We start from the raw sequence: 15,197 nt of genomic DNA on the forward strand, positions 1-15,197 counted from the left end.
GCAGGTGGCTAAATGTCTCACAAAACTACATACCGCACACATCAACACAATTTCTGCTTCAGAATTTCCTGTAGCAGTTCCTGAGGAAAAATGAGGGGGGAAATTGCCTTAATATATTAGGAATTGGCCAAAACTAACAAAATTAATTTCAAAGGGAGAAATATAAATGCACAGATATAGGATGGGGGACACTTGGCTTAACAAGACTATGTGTGAAAGGGATTTGGGAGTCCAAGTAGACCACAAGTTGAACATAAGTCCCATTGAATAAGAATATGTTTATTCAGTCAATGACCAGCAAAAATAAAATACAAAGCATAATACAAAGTATAACAATAAACCTCAAGTGATACACAACAAAATAAAATAAAATGGAGTGATCTAGAAATACACTTTAGTTCTCCTGTGTCTTTATGGATTTCATAATTACATTATTTATACAAAATTTTAAAAGATTTCAAAGCCCAGTAGGTACATACAACAATGGATTTTGAAATGATTCAGTACAATAGAGTACTATCAAATTAAAATAAATTAAAATAGGTACAAAGTTTGTATTTCCTCTAACAATCTTTACAACTTTAGAGTACATGAGTCAACAGTGCGATGTGGCAGCTAACAAGGCCAATGCGATTTTAGGCTGCATCAATAGAAGTATATTGTCTAGATCAAGGGAAGTAATAGTGCCACTCTATTCTGCTTTGGTCAGGCCCCACCGGGAATATTGTGTCCAGTTCTGGGCACCACAATTAAAAAAGGACATTGAGAAACTGGAGTGTGTCCAAAGGAGGGCGACTAAAATGGTGAAGGGTCTGGAAACCATGTCCTATGAGGAATGACTTAAGGAGCTGGGGATGTTTAGCCTGGAGAAAAGAGGGTTAAGAGGTGATATGATAGCCCTGTTTAAATACTTGAAGGGATGTCATATTGAGGAGGGGGCAAACTTGTTTTCTGCTGCTCCAGAGAACAAGACCCAGAGCAATGGATACAAGCTGCAGGAAAAGAGATTCCACATCAACAGTAGAAGGAACTTCCAGAGAGTAAGGGCTGTTCAACAGTGGAAGACACTCCCTCAATGGAGGATGGTGGAGTCTCTTTCCTTAGAGGTCTTTAAACAGAGGCTGGATGGCCATCTGTCAAAGGGGGTGCTTTGATTGAGAGTTCCTGCATGGCAGAAAGGGGTTGGACTGGATGGCCCTTGAGGTCTCTTCCCACTCTATGATTGTATGACTCTATTTCTCTCCGTCCGCAAAAATATCCTTGTGTTCCTCTTCCACACCTGGCTCAGCTAAACCTAGGCCTAGGTGGAACCTCTGCGCCTCGTCCATGTTTCCAGGGGGAACAGATTGGAGTGTTGGGCCTGGCTTTTGCCAGGAGCCTGGCTCGGCTACAGTCATGTGATCAGGACATAAAATGGCCCCCAAGAACAAAGCACGCACTGAGGGAGGAGAGCGGTGTCACATTGAAAGGAGTCCCCCTGGAAACAACCACCCCTGGCTCTTTGGGACTCAAAAGAAGCCACAAACAGGAGCTAGAAACGCCCAAAAGCCAAAGGAGGGAAAGAGGGAAGCCGGGTGAGAGTTGGGGAAGGAGGCTGGGGAAGTTGGGGGACGCAAGGGTTGGGGTCCCTGGGAAGGGAGGAGGAGGGGAAGAGGGACCCTTACTTCCCAGCCAGGCCACCCCCAGGCCTGGGTCCCTGCTGCTGCCCCCCTCAGTCTCCCTTCCGCACTGAATGCCAGGAACCAGGAGGAGGAGGAGCAGCAAAGAGGGGCTGGAGGCAGGGGACTCAGCATGGGGGGGGGGGGGGGGGCATCTGTGTATGCAGTGTTAAGAATTACAGTGGGCCCTCTCCCCACATTCATAGAATCATAGAGCTGGAAGGGACCTCAAGGGCCATCCAGTAACTCTCAATCAAAGCACCCCCTTTGACAGATGGCCATCCAGCCTCTATTTAAAGACCTGCAAGGAAGGAGGCTCCACCATCCTCCATTGAGGGAGAGTGTTCCACTGTCCAACAGCCCTGACTGTCAGGAAGTTCCTCCTAATGTTGAGGTGGATCCTCATCTTTCATCCATTGCTCCGGGTCCTAGTCTCTGGAGCAGCAGAAAACAAGCTTGCTCCCTCCTCAACATGACATCCCTTCAAGTATTTAAACAGGTCTATCATATCACCTCTTAACCTTCTTTTCTCCAGGCTAAACATCCCCAGCTCCCTATGTCTTTCCTCATAAATCATGGTTTCCAGACCCTTCATCATTTTGGTCACTCTCCTTTGGACGCACAACTTCCTTTTAAAATTGTAATGCACAGTATTCCAGGTGGGGCCTGACCAAAGCAGAATAGAGTGGCAATATTACTTCCCTTGATCTATTCTATACACTATACTTTTATTGATGCAGCCTAGAATCGCATTGGCCTTTTTAGGTGCAGCGTCGCACTGTTGACTCATGTTCAACTTGTGGTCTACTTGGACTCCAAGATCCTTTTCACGTGTAGTTTCATTCAGCCAGGTGTCCCCCATCCTATATCTATGCACTTCATTTTCCCACCCTAAGTGCAGTACCTTACATTTCTCCGTGTTGAAGTTCGCTTTGTTAGTTTCGGCTCAGCTTTCTAATCTATTAAGGTCATTTTGGATTTTGATCCTTTCCTCTGGGGTGTTAGCTATTCCTCCTAGTTTGGTGTCATCTGCGAATTTGAAAAGTATGCCCCCAGTTCTGTCCTTCAAGTCATTGATAAAGATGTTGAATAGCACTGGGCCCAGGACACACCCCTGTGTATCCCACTGGTCACTTCTCTCCAGGATGAAGAGAAGCCATTGCTGAGTACCCTTTGGTTCTTTTGGGTTAAGGACACAAGACACCCATCCCCCACGTGAAAGTCAAAAAACCACAAAAAATTACCTTTAGACATTTGTAGACCCCCCCCCCCCCCCGTGCATCTCTGTGATCAACATCTGCCAGATGTTGTCTGTATAATTGTTCTGGAGGACCTTCAAATGACTAAAGATGTATAGCAATAGCACTTTACATTTCTATACCACTTCATAGTGAATGTAGGACTCTCTATACTGTTTACAATCTTTAAGCCAATTGCCTCCAACAAACAGGGTACTCTTTTTCCCTACCTAGAAAAGGATGGAAGGTTGAGTCAACCTGGAGCCCTCTAGGATCAAACACACAGCATTGTGATGTTTTTATCTGTTTTTATCCTTGTTGTACACCGCTGTGATCCTTGGAACAGCGGCATAGAAATAAATTATTATTATTATTATTATTATTATTATTATTATTATTGTGGCTGCAGTACCAGCACTTAACCACTGCACCAGCAGGGCTCCTAAATACCTGATAATTTCAATAATAGCATAACAATGTTTTGGTTTTACAGGGTGTTGCAGCAGAGCAGTGCAGGGACATCTTTGTCTTGAGTCGGAATAAGAAGGAATAACTTTGATCCCATTGGTAGCGTCATTGGCATAAAACAGCAAAGATGGATGAGCCAGACTTAGCTGGTCCTGAAGAAGAAAGATTCCCTGACAGCTTCGGTGCTGGGAGCATTTGGGAATTCTGGGAGAGGACAGTCCAGAAGAGGTTCCTGGGTGAGGCTGCGTCAACCTTGGAGCCCTACCTGAGATCAAACTCACAACCTTCTGGCTGCAGTACCAGCATTCAACCACTGCCCCGCCAGATCTCCTTATAGAACTGTTTGATCCCAGGGCTCTGAAGAAATGTAAGATACAGCACATAGATAGAAAAAAATGAAATGCATAGATATAGGATGGGGAACACCTGGCTAAAAGAGGCTTAAGGAGTTGCCTGAAGTGGGTCTCTCATTGTACCTCGTACCTTTCATTCAGGGAAGAGACCTGGTTGATACCAGAGGTCCCCATAGATTTCTTCTTCTCTGTGTGTATATGTGCCTTCAAATTGCCCGTCAGCTTATGGTTTTCTTATTTAGGTGAGGAGTACTCAGAAGTGGTTTTGTGAGACCCTTCCTCTAAAATATAGCCTACAGCACCTGGTATTCTTTGTTGGTCACCCATCCAAGTACTAGCCAGGGTGAGCCTGAGTAAGGATCTTGGTGTTGAAGTAGAGAGCTTGATGAACATGTCAAGCCAGAGTGCAGATGTTGCTGAAAAGGCAAATTTCATCTTGAGGATAATTTGGGGGCAAATTTCATTTGGGGGATAAGGAGGGCTGATACCAGAATAATCCTTCTTCACACAACAATATACATTGATGGTGCTCTACAAATACCTGATAATATCAATAATAACACAACAATGTATTGGTTTTTACAGAGTGTTGCAGCAGAGCAGTTTAGGGACATCTTTGCGTTGAGGCAGAAGGAGGAAGAATAACATTGATTCTATCGGTGGCTTCTTTGGTGCAAAACAACAAAGATGGATGAACTAGACTTAGCTGGTCCTAAACGAGGAAGAGGCCCTGATGGGCTCAGTGTGGAGAATAGTGGAGAATTCTGGGAGAAGACAGTCCAGAAGAGGTTCCTGGGTGAGGACCTTGCCAGCTCAGAGATACAGCGTCAGCGCTTCAGGCAGTTCTCCTTCAAGGAAGGCAAGGGGCCCCGAGAGGTTTGCAGCCGACTCCACCATCTCTGCTGTCAGTGGCTGAAGCCTGAGTGCCACTCAAAACGCAATATCCTGGACCTCGTGATCTTGGAGCAGTTCCTGACCATCCTGCCCCCGAAGATAGAGAAATGGGTCAGGGAATGTGGAGCAGAGTCCTGTTCCCAGGCGGTGGCCCTGGCAGAGGGTTTCCTCCTGAGTCAGACAGAGGCAGAGACGGAGCCAAAAGAGCCACAGGTGAGAGGTTTTCCTTCTTGTGCAAAGGTGAGCAGGTGCTGGCTCTGGGGCTTTCTGTTTTGAGCTTCAGGAGCAAAGGCCCTCTGAAGAAGTTCTACTGAAATGTGGTGCCCCAGAACGCCGTGATGTGTTTAGAAGAGGAATGGACTCTACTCCAGCAAGTACTTTTTTTCTTCCCATTTTATTTTTATTCAGAGCCAACATGATAAGCTGTGTTGTGGTCACAGACTGTACAGGCTGGCATAACTATAGAATATCAGTAGGTTTTAATTTTTGTTTCTCAATATTTCTAAACACACACACGCATGCACACACACACAAACACACAGTTCAATGGGAAACCTCCTCTTATAAGTTAGAACAGGAGTTTCCAAAACTTTTCATGTTCTTTCTGTGGATACAAACTCCATGGAATTGTTTGAATTCCAGCTTATACAATAAACAAATATTAAGAAAAGTTTCATACTTCAAGGTGTTTCACTTTGTTGTGCTCTTATTTGGTATGTACCAATTTCAAGTAGGGCTAATGACCTGCTGACTTTCTCTTGACTTGGTTGTGAGTAGATTTCTCATACCACACAAGTCCAGATCCCTTTAGCATTTTCTCATCCTTCTCCAAATTTCTTGCCTTGAATCCTCACTGCTGTTTTAGGCCAATGATTTTTTGGAAGATGTTCACTCTGAATTTCCTGTGGCAGAGAAGGCTCAACTGGACATATGGCAGAGCTCCCAATGGAAGGGGATCAAGCAGGAGTGTGATGAAGGGATGCCCTTGCAAGGTAAGAACGAACACTCCAGAATCCTGCGCATGTTGTTGCTGATGATGTTGTATGGCTTCAAGTCCTTTCAGAGTTATGGTGAACCTTAGGTGAAGCTATCACAGGCTTTACTGAAATAATTTATTCAGAGGAGATTTGCCTTTGCCTTCCTCTCAGGCTGAGAGAGTGTGGCTTGCCATCCATCCAGTGGGTTTCCATGGCTGGGGGTTGGAACCTTAGTCTCCAGAGTCCTAGTCCAGTACTCAAACCACTCCTCCACACTAGCTCTAATTTTCTCAATGGAAACCACTGGATTCATTGGTCTGATGTCGAACATGCATATTCAGCTCATGATTGTGGAAATGGAGTTGTGCATACAGGTTTACTGGGCTAGCAGGTGCATCTGTAGGTGGGCATTTCATTGCAGAAAAACTGCCCTTCCACACAAAGGTTCTGTAGTATGCTCTTTGCATATCTCCACAATCAGAATTTATTTTCTCAATCCTTGATGTAGGATCTTGGCCACTATTTCATATATTTCTATTAGTATTTTAAAGTTTTTACAGAAACAAACACAACCAGCAAAGAATGCATCTGAAAATCAGTGCAATGACATATTTAGAGTTTGTAGTTACTTGACTATCCAGCCAAAATATCTCTAATTCACATGCCAACAACTATAATAGAGTAACTTTCCTAAAAGTAATATGTGAGCAAGGGGGAGAGAGGAAACCAGTCTTTTTATTTGTGCAACTAATTAACTTTCTTGGCTCTTTCTGGTAGCCCTTCCTCTTTCAGTGATTTTTCTGTTAGCATGATGTCCCAGAGCTTTGTGTTATTCTTTAAATCTGGCCTTTGCTTCCCACAACTTATGACTACTTTATTCTCAGAACTACCTTGCAAGATAGGTCAGTGTATGTGTGTGTGAGAGAGAGTATGAGAGTAGCTGGTTGAGGTCCCCCAGTGAATTTTATGATTTGGTGAGTACCAAAACTGGACCTTATCAAGCCCCCACCAGTATCTTGACCCTGCATCACTATTTGTTGTTGTTGCATATCTACAAGTCATTTCTGACATATAGCAGCCTGAGGTAATCCTGTGAGCCAGTGTGGTGGTATGGTTAGTCTTTAATTCTGGGGACCAATCCCCACTCAGCCATGGAAACCCACTGAGTGACCGTGGGCAAGTCACACACTCTCAGCCTCAGGGGAAGGCAGTAACAAACCCCCTCTGACCAAATATTGCGAAGAAAACCCTGTGATAAGGTCACCTTAGGATTGCCGTAAGTTGGAAACTATTTGAAGGCACACAACAACACAGTTATAACAATGCAACCCTATCTGATGTAAACATATAAATATAAATATAAAATTTTATTCCGTAGAGATTTAAATGCACCTCTGAGAAAAAAAAAATCCTTCATCCTAGAGAGAGAGAGAGAGAGAGAGAGAGAGAGAGAGATCCTAGAGAGGCACTGAAAACTCTTGTTTCTCCAACCTTCTTTCACCATCCTTCCAATAGTTTTAGCTGTAGACGAGACAAAGATGAAATTGGAGCAGGATGGGCATACAGACCTGTTCCGGATGGGCATAAAGTACGAGCTCTACGCGTACTAGGATTAGAAAGGGGCGTCACTTCCTGATGCCCCTAACCCTAGCAAACGCGGAGCGTGCACAAAATGGCAGCACCCGTTCCACACAGGGGCCACCATGGTTACGTCACGACCGCGCTGCCTCCAAACGGGGCGGCGCGGAAGTGACGTAGTGGGGTCATGTGAGGATGCCTGGGGCGCCCTTTCCGCAGCCCTGGAAGGAGCTCCGTTTTGTGTCGCTGGGTGCAGCCTTTACATGGCTGCGCCAGTGATGCAGAGCAGAAAGGGCCCAAGCGGCCCCTTTCTCCTCCTACCCACCGCCGACGGGTATCCTTGGGGCTTGAAGTCCCAAGGACACCCCTTTCCAGGACGCGGGGAAGCGGTCTTTTGCTGTTTCCCCGCAGCCTGGAAAGCGGCGGATCGGGGCCTCAGGCTGCCACTGAGGCCCCAATCCGGTGGGGAAAGGACCGGATACAGACCGCCCCAAACGGGCGGTCTATAACGCACCACAGTGACTTTGAAAAAAGAAGCTTCTTTGTCAAGGCTTTGTTGACCAAACTAAGCCTGTACCTCTTAGTGAGCAATCTGTAAGCGACTGTAAATTTAACCTCTGACACAACCCTGCCTGATGCTTCTCTCCACCTTGGTCTCTCCCACAGAGGCTGGAATGGTGCCATTAATAAGGACTGAGACATCTCTTCCTCCTCTTTGCAGTGGAACAGAACCAGGTCAGGTAAGAGGAAAGATTCCTGGTACGTGAGACCTTGAAAGATCACATCTCTCTCAGGGCTAGAGGAGAATTTTGTTTCCATTTCTTTTGGATTTGTAAAGTTGTAAGTTTCTTCATATTCCCAATGGAGAGAAGTTGAGATTTATAAAACATGAATGAGAGAGAAGCCCAGACTGACAGATATACATATATACACCATACACAGCTGAGGCTCCTATGTTTGTCAGACCTCATCCACAAAGCTCATGTTGGTGTTTGTGGAAGAATAAATCTCACCTCGGCTGCCTTTAGATTCATATCAGCCTGTGAATCAGTTTTATCCTAATTGTCACAGCTGGCAGTCATCTTTGATGTCAGGTGTTAGCAAGAACCTTTTTCTTCTGTCTCTAGGGTCTGGTAACCTTTGAGGAAGTGGCCGTGTTTTTCTCCCCAGAGGAATGGGCCCTGCTGGATCCTGATCAGAGAGCCCTACACAGGGAGTTAATGGTGGAGATCCATGGGTTCATAGCTTCTTTAGGTAAGGCTCTCTCTTTCCCTGGATGAGTATGTCTTCTGTTTTAAAATGTATTTCTAATAATAGCATAAATGGCTACAGTACTTTGAAGGGTAACCTGACTCTGCCCAAATAGGAAAGGGATGAGCCCTATATATGTAGATCATGGAAGAGACCTGTAGGATTATGGGTTGTCATAGTAAGGCTCTCTTTTTGATGATAATTTCTGTTCTAAAATGTGGTGGTGGGACTGCATAATGTTGTGAGGCAAGAGGCTATGCAGATGGTAGCAGTCCTGCTAGTAGGGTCCCCCAAGTCAAACAGGGTTTGCTGAGGAGCCAGACTAAAAGTGTCAACAGCTAGTTGGCAGCAGCAGTAGTGGGAAGGAGGTGAGACTGGTGGATGATCTTTCAGTCAGTAAAAAAGGACAAGTATGATTAATACTGTGCCTTATGATGCAGTTAAATTCAAGCTTAAAGGACATTCAGCTGCTGGCCTGCATAGAGGTGAAAGAAAATTCTTAAACTGCACAACATCAGTAGGAAAAGAGGGAGACCACATTACAAGTGGATTGATTCACTCAAGGAAAACATGGCCCTGAGTTTGCAAGACCTCAGCAGGGCAGTTGATAACCAAAACCCTTGAAGGTCTCTCATTTGTATGTCAGCAGGAATCAAAGTTGACTGGATAACAGAGAACATAATGAACAACAAAGGGAAAATAACAGCAGTAATGTTGCTTCTTAGTGGGAGTGGTCTCTCAACTTATGCAAGTCACAAGGGGCTCTTTAAGGCAAGGCTGGGGAACAGAGGTCTCTCCAGATGCCCTTTGCCCCACACACCACATCCTCCCTGTCACACACCTGCCTATTGAAGCAGTGCCAGGGGCATTATTATGTTAGGAGATGTCTAGTATCACCTTTAAAAAAATGCATAACCGCAGGTTACATCAGCTGGGTTCCAGGCAATTTCTGTATCAGGCAAGCAGTTGCAGGTTACATACATATACATTATCTGAGTTCCAGCCCATGTCTGTTTGAGACTGGAGTCTCGAGTCAAAGTGTATTCTAAACAGAGGAGGGCTTTAGGCAGAGTGAGGCAGCAACCTCAGTTGGCACATTTTGGCTGCAATCCAATATTGCCTTAGCATAGCATAAATACAGTGGGCCCTCGGTATCCACAGGGGATCCGTTGCGGATCCTCCCATGGATGCCAAAATCTGCGGCTGCTCAGGTCCCATTGGCCTCTTTTCTTTTTCATACAAATTGAAATATTTTCCCCCTGTTTTTATTCTTTTCAGCAGAAAACTGGAGGAAAACATATGTATGTGCTAAGTATGGGAAGTTCTCCATGGAAAACATGGAACTTACTGGCCACAATCAAGCTCAACATTCAGAAAAGGAAAGTTATTTTGGAGAGGATCCCATCAAATGCAATGTATTTGGGAATTGTCTACCCTTAAATATGGCACTTGTGCCTTATCAGAGGATCCATGCTGGGGGGAAACCCTTTCGATGGGAAGTTTCTGTGAAAGGTTTTGATTATAAATTGTACAGTGTGAACCATCAAGAAGCCCCCATCACAAAGAAATCACACAAATGCCCGAAATGTGGGAAATGCTTTGCTTACCATACACTGCTTATGGCACATCTGAAAGTGCACACAGACCTTGTGAGCCACTGGAAAGTACACACAGTAGAGAAACCATTCAAATACCAGGGATCTAAGAATTTTTTTCCTCAGAAGGCAGTCCTTGTGAGGCATGAGAGTGTCCAAACAGGTGAGAAACTGTACAAATGTCAAGAATGTGGGAAAGGTTTTGTTCAAAAAGGAGGCCTTGTGAACCACCAAAGACTCCACACAGGAGAGAAGCCATACAAATGCCAGGAGTGTAGGAAATGTTTTGCTCAGAAATCAGACCTTGTGATTCATCAGAGAGCACATACAGGAGAGAAGCCGTACAAATGTCAGGAGTGTGGGAAAGATTTTGTTTCCAAGTCAAACCTTGTGAAGCACCAGCGAGTCCACTCAGGAGAAAAGCCGTACAAATGTCAGGAGTGTGGAAAATGCTTTACTGAGAACTCAGCCCTTTTGATCCACCAGAGATTTCACACAGGAGACAAACCCTACCGATGTCAGCAGTGTGGAAAAGGCTTTGTTTCCAATTCAGAACTTGTGAAACACCAGCGAGTGCACACAGGTGAAAAACCCTACAAATGTCTGGAGTGTGGGAAATGTTTTGCTCAGAAAGCAAACCTTGGAAATCACCAGCGAATCCATACAGGCGAGAAACCCTACCAATGTCAGGAGTGTGGAAGATGTTTTACTGAGAATTCAGCCCTTTTGATTCATCAGAGATTTCATACAGGAGAGAAACCCTACCAATGTCAGGTGTGTGGGAAAGGTTTTGCTCAAAAAATAGACTTCGTGAAGCACCAGAGAGTACACACGGGTGAGAAGCCATACAAATGTCAAGAGTGTGGAAAATGTTTCGCTCAAAAATCAAACCTTGTGAATCACCAGCGAATCCATACAGGAGTGAAACCATACAAATGTCAGGAATGTGTAAAATGTTTTGCTCAGAAAGTAAACCTTGTGAACCACCAACGAATCCATATAGGAGAGAAGCTGTACAAATACCAGGAAGGTGGAAAATGTTTTGCCCAGAAATCAGACCTTGTGAAGCACCAGGAAATCCATACAGGCGAGAAACCATACCAGTGCCAGGAGTGTGGGAAATGTTTTGGTTACAAGTCGCATTTTGTAACACATCAGAGAATCCACACAGGTGAAAAACCCTACAAATGCCAGGAGTGTGGTAAAAGTTTTGCTCAGAAAACAAACCTTGTGAAGCACCAGCGCATCCATACAGGAGAGAAACCATACAAATGCCAGGAGTGCAGAAAATGTTTTGTTCAGAAATCAGACCTTGTGAAGCACCAACATATCCATACAGGAAAGAAACCATGCCAGGAGTGTGGCAAATGTTTTTGTTACAAATTGCATGCTTTGCTCGGAAATCAAACCTTTTGATTCATCAGAGTGTGTATACAGGTGAGAATCCCTATAAATGTCAGGAGTATGGAAAATGTTTTGCTCAGAAAGCAAACTTTATAAATCACCAGCAAAACCATACAGGAGAGAAACCATACACATGTCAGGAGTGTGACAAACATTTTGGTTATATGTTTCTTCTTTTGAGACACCAAAGAATCTACATAGGTGAAAATCCCTACAGATTCCAAGAAAGTGAGAATTCACATCTCAACTAGCGGATAACCCATTCAGGAGAGAAACTGTACTAGTGCCAGAAGTGTGGGAAATGTTTTGTTTCCAAAACAGAACCTGTGAAACCCCAGAGAATCCACACATGAGAGAAACCACACAAATGTCAGAATTATGGAAAACATTTTCCTATGAATGCAAATCTAGTGATACGTGAGAGAAACCACTTAAGAGAGTGCCAAGAATGTGTCATTGCATTGCTAGCTATTTCAAAGGCAAATACCTCTTACCATCAAATTCTTCCTGGATTCTTTGCTGGATTCTCCTTAGAAGAAATTTGAATCTATTGGTTCAGATCCTGTTTTCTGGAGTAGCAAGAAAAAAACAAAATCACTCCATCATCCACATGACAGTCCTTAAGATGTTCAAAGATCTTATTCAATTCAAAAAGGATGTTAAGAAACTCGAGCGTGTCCAAAGGAGGGCAACTAAAATGGTGAAGGGTCTGGAAATCATGCCTTATGAGGAACAATTTAGGGAGCTGGGGGTGTTTAGCCTGGATAAGAGAAGGTTAAAAGGTGATATGATAGCCCTGTTTAAATACTTGAAGGGATGTCATATTGAGGAGGGAGCAAGCTTATTTTCTGCTGCTCCAGAGACTAGAACGCAGAACAATGGATGCAAGTCCAGGAAAAGAGATTCCACCTCAACATTAGTTCAGTAAGGGCTGTTCGACAGTGGAACAAACTCCCTCGGAGTGTAGTGGAGTCTCCTTCCTTAGAGGCCTTTAAACAGATGGCCATCTGATGGGGATGCTTTGATTGAGAGTTCTTGCATGGCAGAATGGGGTTGGACTGGATGGCCCTTGTGGTCTCTTCCAACTCTATGATTCTATGATTGTCCTATCACCTCTGTCTTTTCTTCTCCAGTCTAAACATACCCAGTTCCTTTTATTGTTCCTCATAGGGCTTAATTTCTAGACCTTTTATCATCTTATTTATTTATTTTTATTTATTTATTTCAGTGGGATTCTCGGAGGGAACAAGTTCTAGACACATTCCTGCTTGTAATGCTATTCTTTAACTGTAATATCCAAAAATTAATACAGTATTCCAGGTGAGCCCTGACCAAAGCAGAACAGAGTGCCACCAGTACTTCCCTCCATCTAGGTACTATACTTCTCTTAGTGTAGCATATAATTCCATACTCTAGTTTCTTTTTTTGCTACTGCTCCAAAATATTTTTGAGTCAAGTTACCCTTGTAGTATACTAGATAATTTTCACATGTAGTTCTCTCAAGCCAGAGACTGACAAGGCCTTGAAAAGAAAGAGGAAGGGTGTACTTCATTGAGGCCACCTGCAGAGTAGGACTGATCACCTTATCTCCAGTCTCCATAAATAGCTGCTTCTAAATAATTATTACTATCAAGTTCTTTCTAAATAGGTAAAGACATAGTACAGGAATACCTAGAATGATAACAAGTGTCATCCTGCCATGCAGGAACAAACATGATGACATGATATCCATGCTTAAATATTTGAAAGATTGTCATAATGAGGATGGAGCAAGCTTACAGTGGACCCTTGTTATACGCTGGGGTTTGGTTCCAAGATCTCCCGTGTATAACAAAATCCGTGTATGCTCAAGTCCCATTGAATATAATGACATTGCAAAATGGTGTCCCTTATAAAAAATGGTTAATCAAGGTAAATTTATACTTTTTTGGAACATTTTCAAACCGTGTATGCTTAAATCCGTGTATAAAAAATCCGTGTATAAGAAGGGCAGACTGTATTTTCTGCTGCTTCCAACCCTTTTACTATTTTGGCTGCTGCCCTCCAGCTTGTCATTGCCCTTAAACTTACAGACATTTTGGAAGAAATTTTCAAATGAACTCTAGAAGATTCAAAATGTTTTTATTTATGTGCGCAAGGTTTTGTTAACATACACAAGACCTGTTCGTTTCCTTTCATGTGTGCTTATTGTTAACTTTTGAATAAAAAGTTTGCTGAATCATGTTGAATTGATCTTTTCTCTTCCTGGTACAGGAATGTACCACTATTCCCTGATCTCCCTTCCAGCTAACCAGGAACCCTTCTGTTTTGTTAAATCCAGCTTCAGTTGGTTTGCCCACATTTAGTCCATAGACTCATAGAGTTGGAAGAGATCCCAAGGGTCATCCAGTCCAACCCCATTCTGCCGTGCTGGAAATCTCCTAGCACCACTTTCTCAGTTCTCTTCAAGATGAACTAGAATCCCTGTAGTACAGTGCTCCCAGTCCCATCCAGACAGGCAGCCCAGAAGGATACCAGCCACAGAGGTCCAGCAGAGCTGACATAGTCACACTCCCCATGTCCAGTTTACTGAGTAGGTCATTGACCAAGGTGACCAAAGCCATCTCTGTCCCATAACTAGGCCTGAAGCCAGACTGGAATGGATCCTGATCAGTGGTTCTCAAACTTTGGCCCTCCAGATGTTTTGGACTTCAGCTTACAGAATTCATAACTGTTGACGAAGCTGATTAGGGCTTCTGGGAGTTGAAATCTAAAACACCCAGAGGATCAAGGTTTGAGAACCACTGATCTACATGATCCATTTCATCAAGGAATCCCTGGAGCTGAGAGTCCACCACATACCAGAAGAATGCTGGAGACTGGCTGCCTTTCAGACCAGATGGAACTGCCTTGCTGTAGTGAAGGACCAAAGACTCCAACATTACCACTGAGCTCAGGAAGGGAGACTGTTGTATAGCAAGTTGGGCAGTACACAAACAGAATCCCTATTTTGTCCTTGCAACTCACCTTCAAAATCACATCTGGAATACTGTGTCCAGTTCTGGGCACCACAATTCAAAAAGGATGTTGAGAGGCTGAAGGGTATCCAGAAGAGGGCGAACAAAATGGTGAAGGGCCTGGAAACCATGCCTTATGAGGAGAGACTTAGGGAGCTGGGTATGTTTAGCCTGGAGAATGTTAAGAGGTGAAATGATAGCCCTAGTCACATGGAGGATGGAGCAAGCTTGTTTTGTGCTGCTCCAAAGAACAGGTCATGAAACAAGGAAAAGAGATTCCACCTTAACATTAGGAGGAACTTCCTGACAGTAAGAGCCATTTGACAGTGGAACACACTCCCTCGGAGTGTAGTGGATGGAGTCTCCTTCCTAGGAGATCTTTAAACAGAGGTTGGGTGGAGTGCTTTGATTGTGAGTGCTTTGATTGTGAGTTCCTGCATGGCAGGGGTTGGACTGGATGGCCCTTGTGATCCCTTCCAACTCTATTATTCTGTGATTCTATCTGCTACCCTAGCATGTTTTTTAAAGACAGATCTGTATGTTTAGCCTCCAAAAATGGAAATCCCAAGAAAAGTGGAGGCTGATGAAAGAAAAAATTATCATTGGAGGCATTTTGGAGGAAATGTTCAAATGATCTCTGGAGGTTCACAGTGTTTTTGTTTACTTACAGCAGTTTTTGTTAACTCATGCAAGAACTGGTTGTTTTCTTTCACATGTGCCTGTTGTTAGTTTTGAATAAAAAGTGTGCTGAAACACGTTGAACTGATCTTTTGTTCCCCAGTACA

At 43.9% G+C, this 15,197-nt stretch overlaps 1 pseudogene across 1 annotated transcript; it reads left to right on the forward strand.

Annotated features, from left to right (window-relative positions):
- The first annotated feature begins 1,487 nt into the window (after positions 1-1,487).
- On the forward strand, positions 1,488-13,634 carry LOC149320596 (uncharacterized; annotated as a pseudogene). The gene is made up of 7 exons (XR_016279316.1): positions 1,488-1,574; positions 3,390-3,731; positions 4,303-4,824; positions 5,477-5,603; positions 7,833-7,906; positions 8,294-8,420; positions 9,696-13,634. The product of XR_016279316.1 is annotated as an uncharacterized LOC149320596 (transcript).
- The last annotated feature ends 1,563 nt before the right edge of the window (positions 13,635-15,197 follow it).

This window comes from Sceloporus occidentalis, unplaced genomic scaffold (assembly GCF_023333645.1).
Source record: "Sceloporus occidentalis isolate IW3139 unplaced genomic scaffold, rSceOcc1.0.p SCAF_1, whole genome shotgun sequence".
NCBI lineage: Eukaryota > Metazoa > Chordata > Lepidosauria > Squamata > Phrynosomatidae > Sceloporus > Sceloporus occidentalis.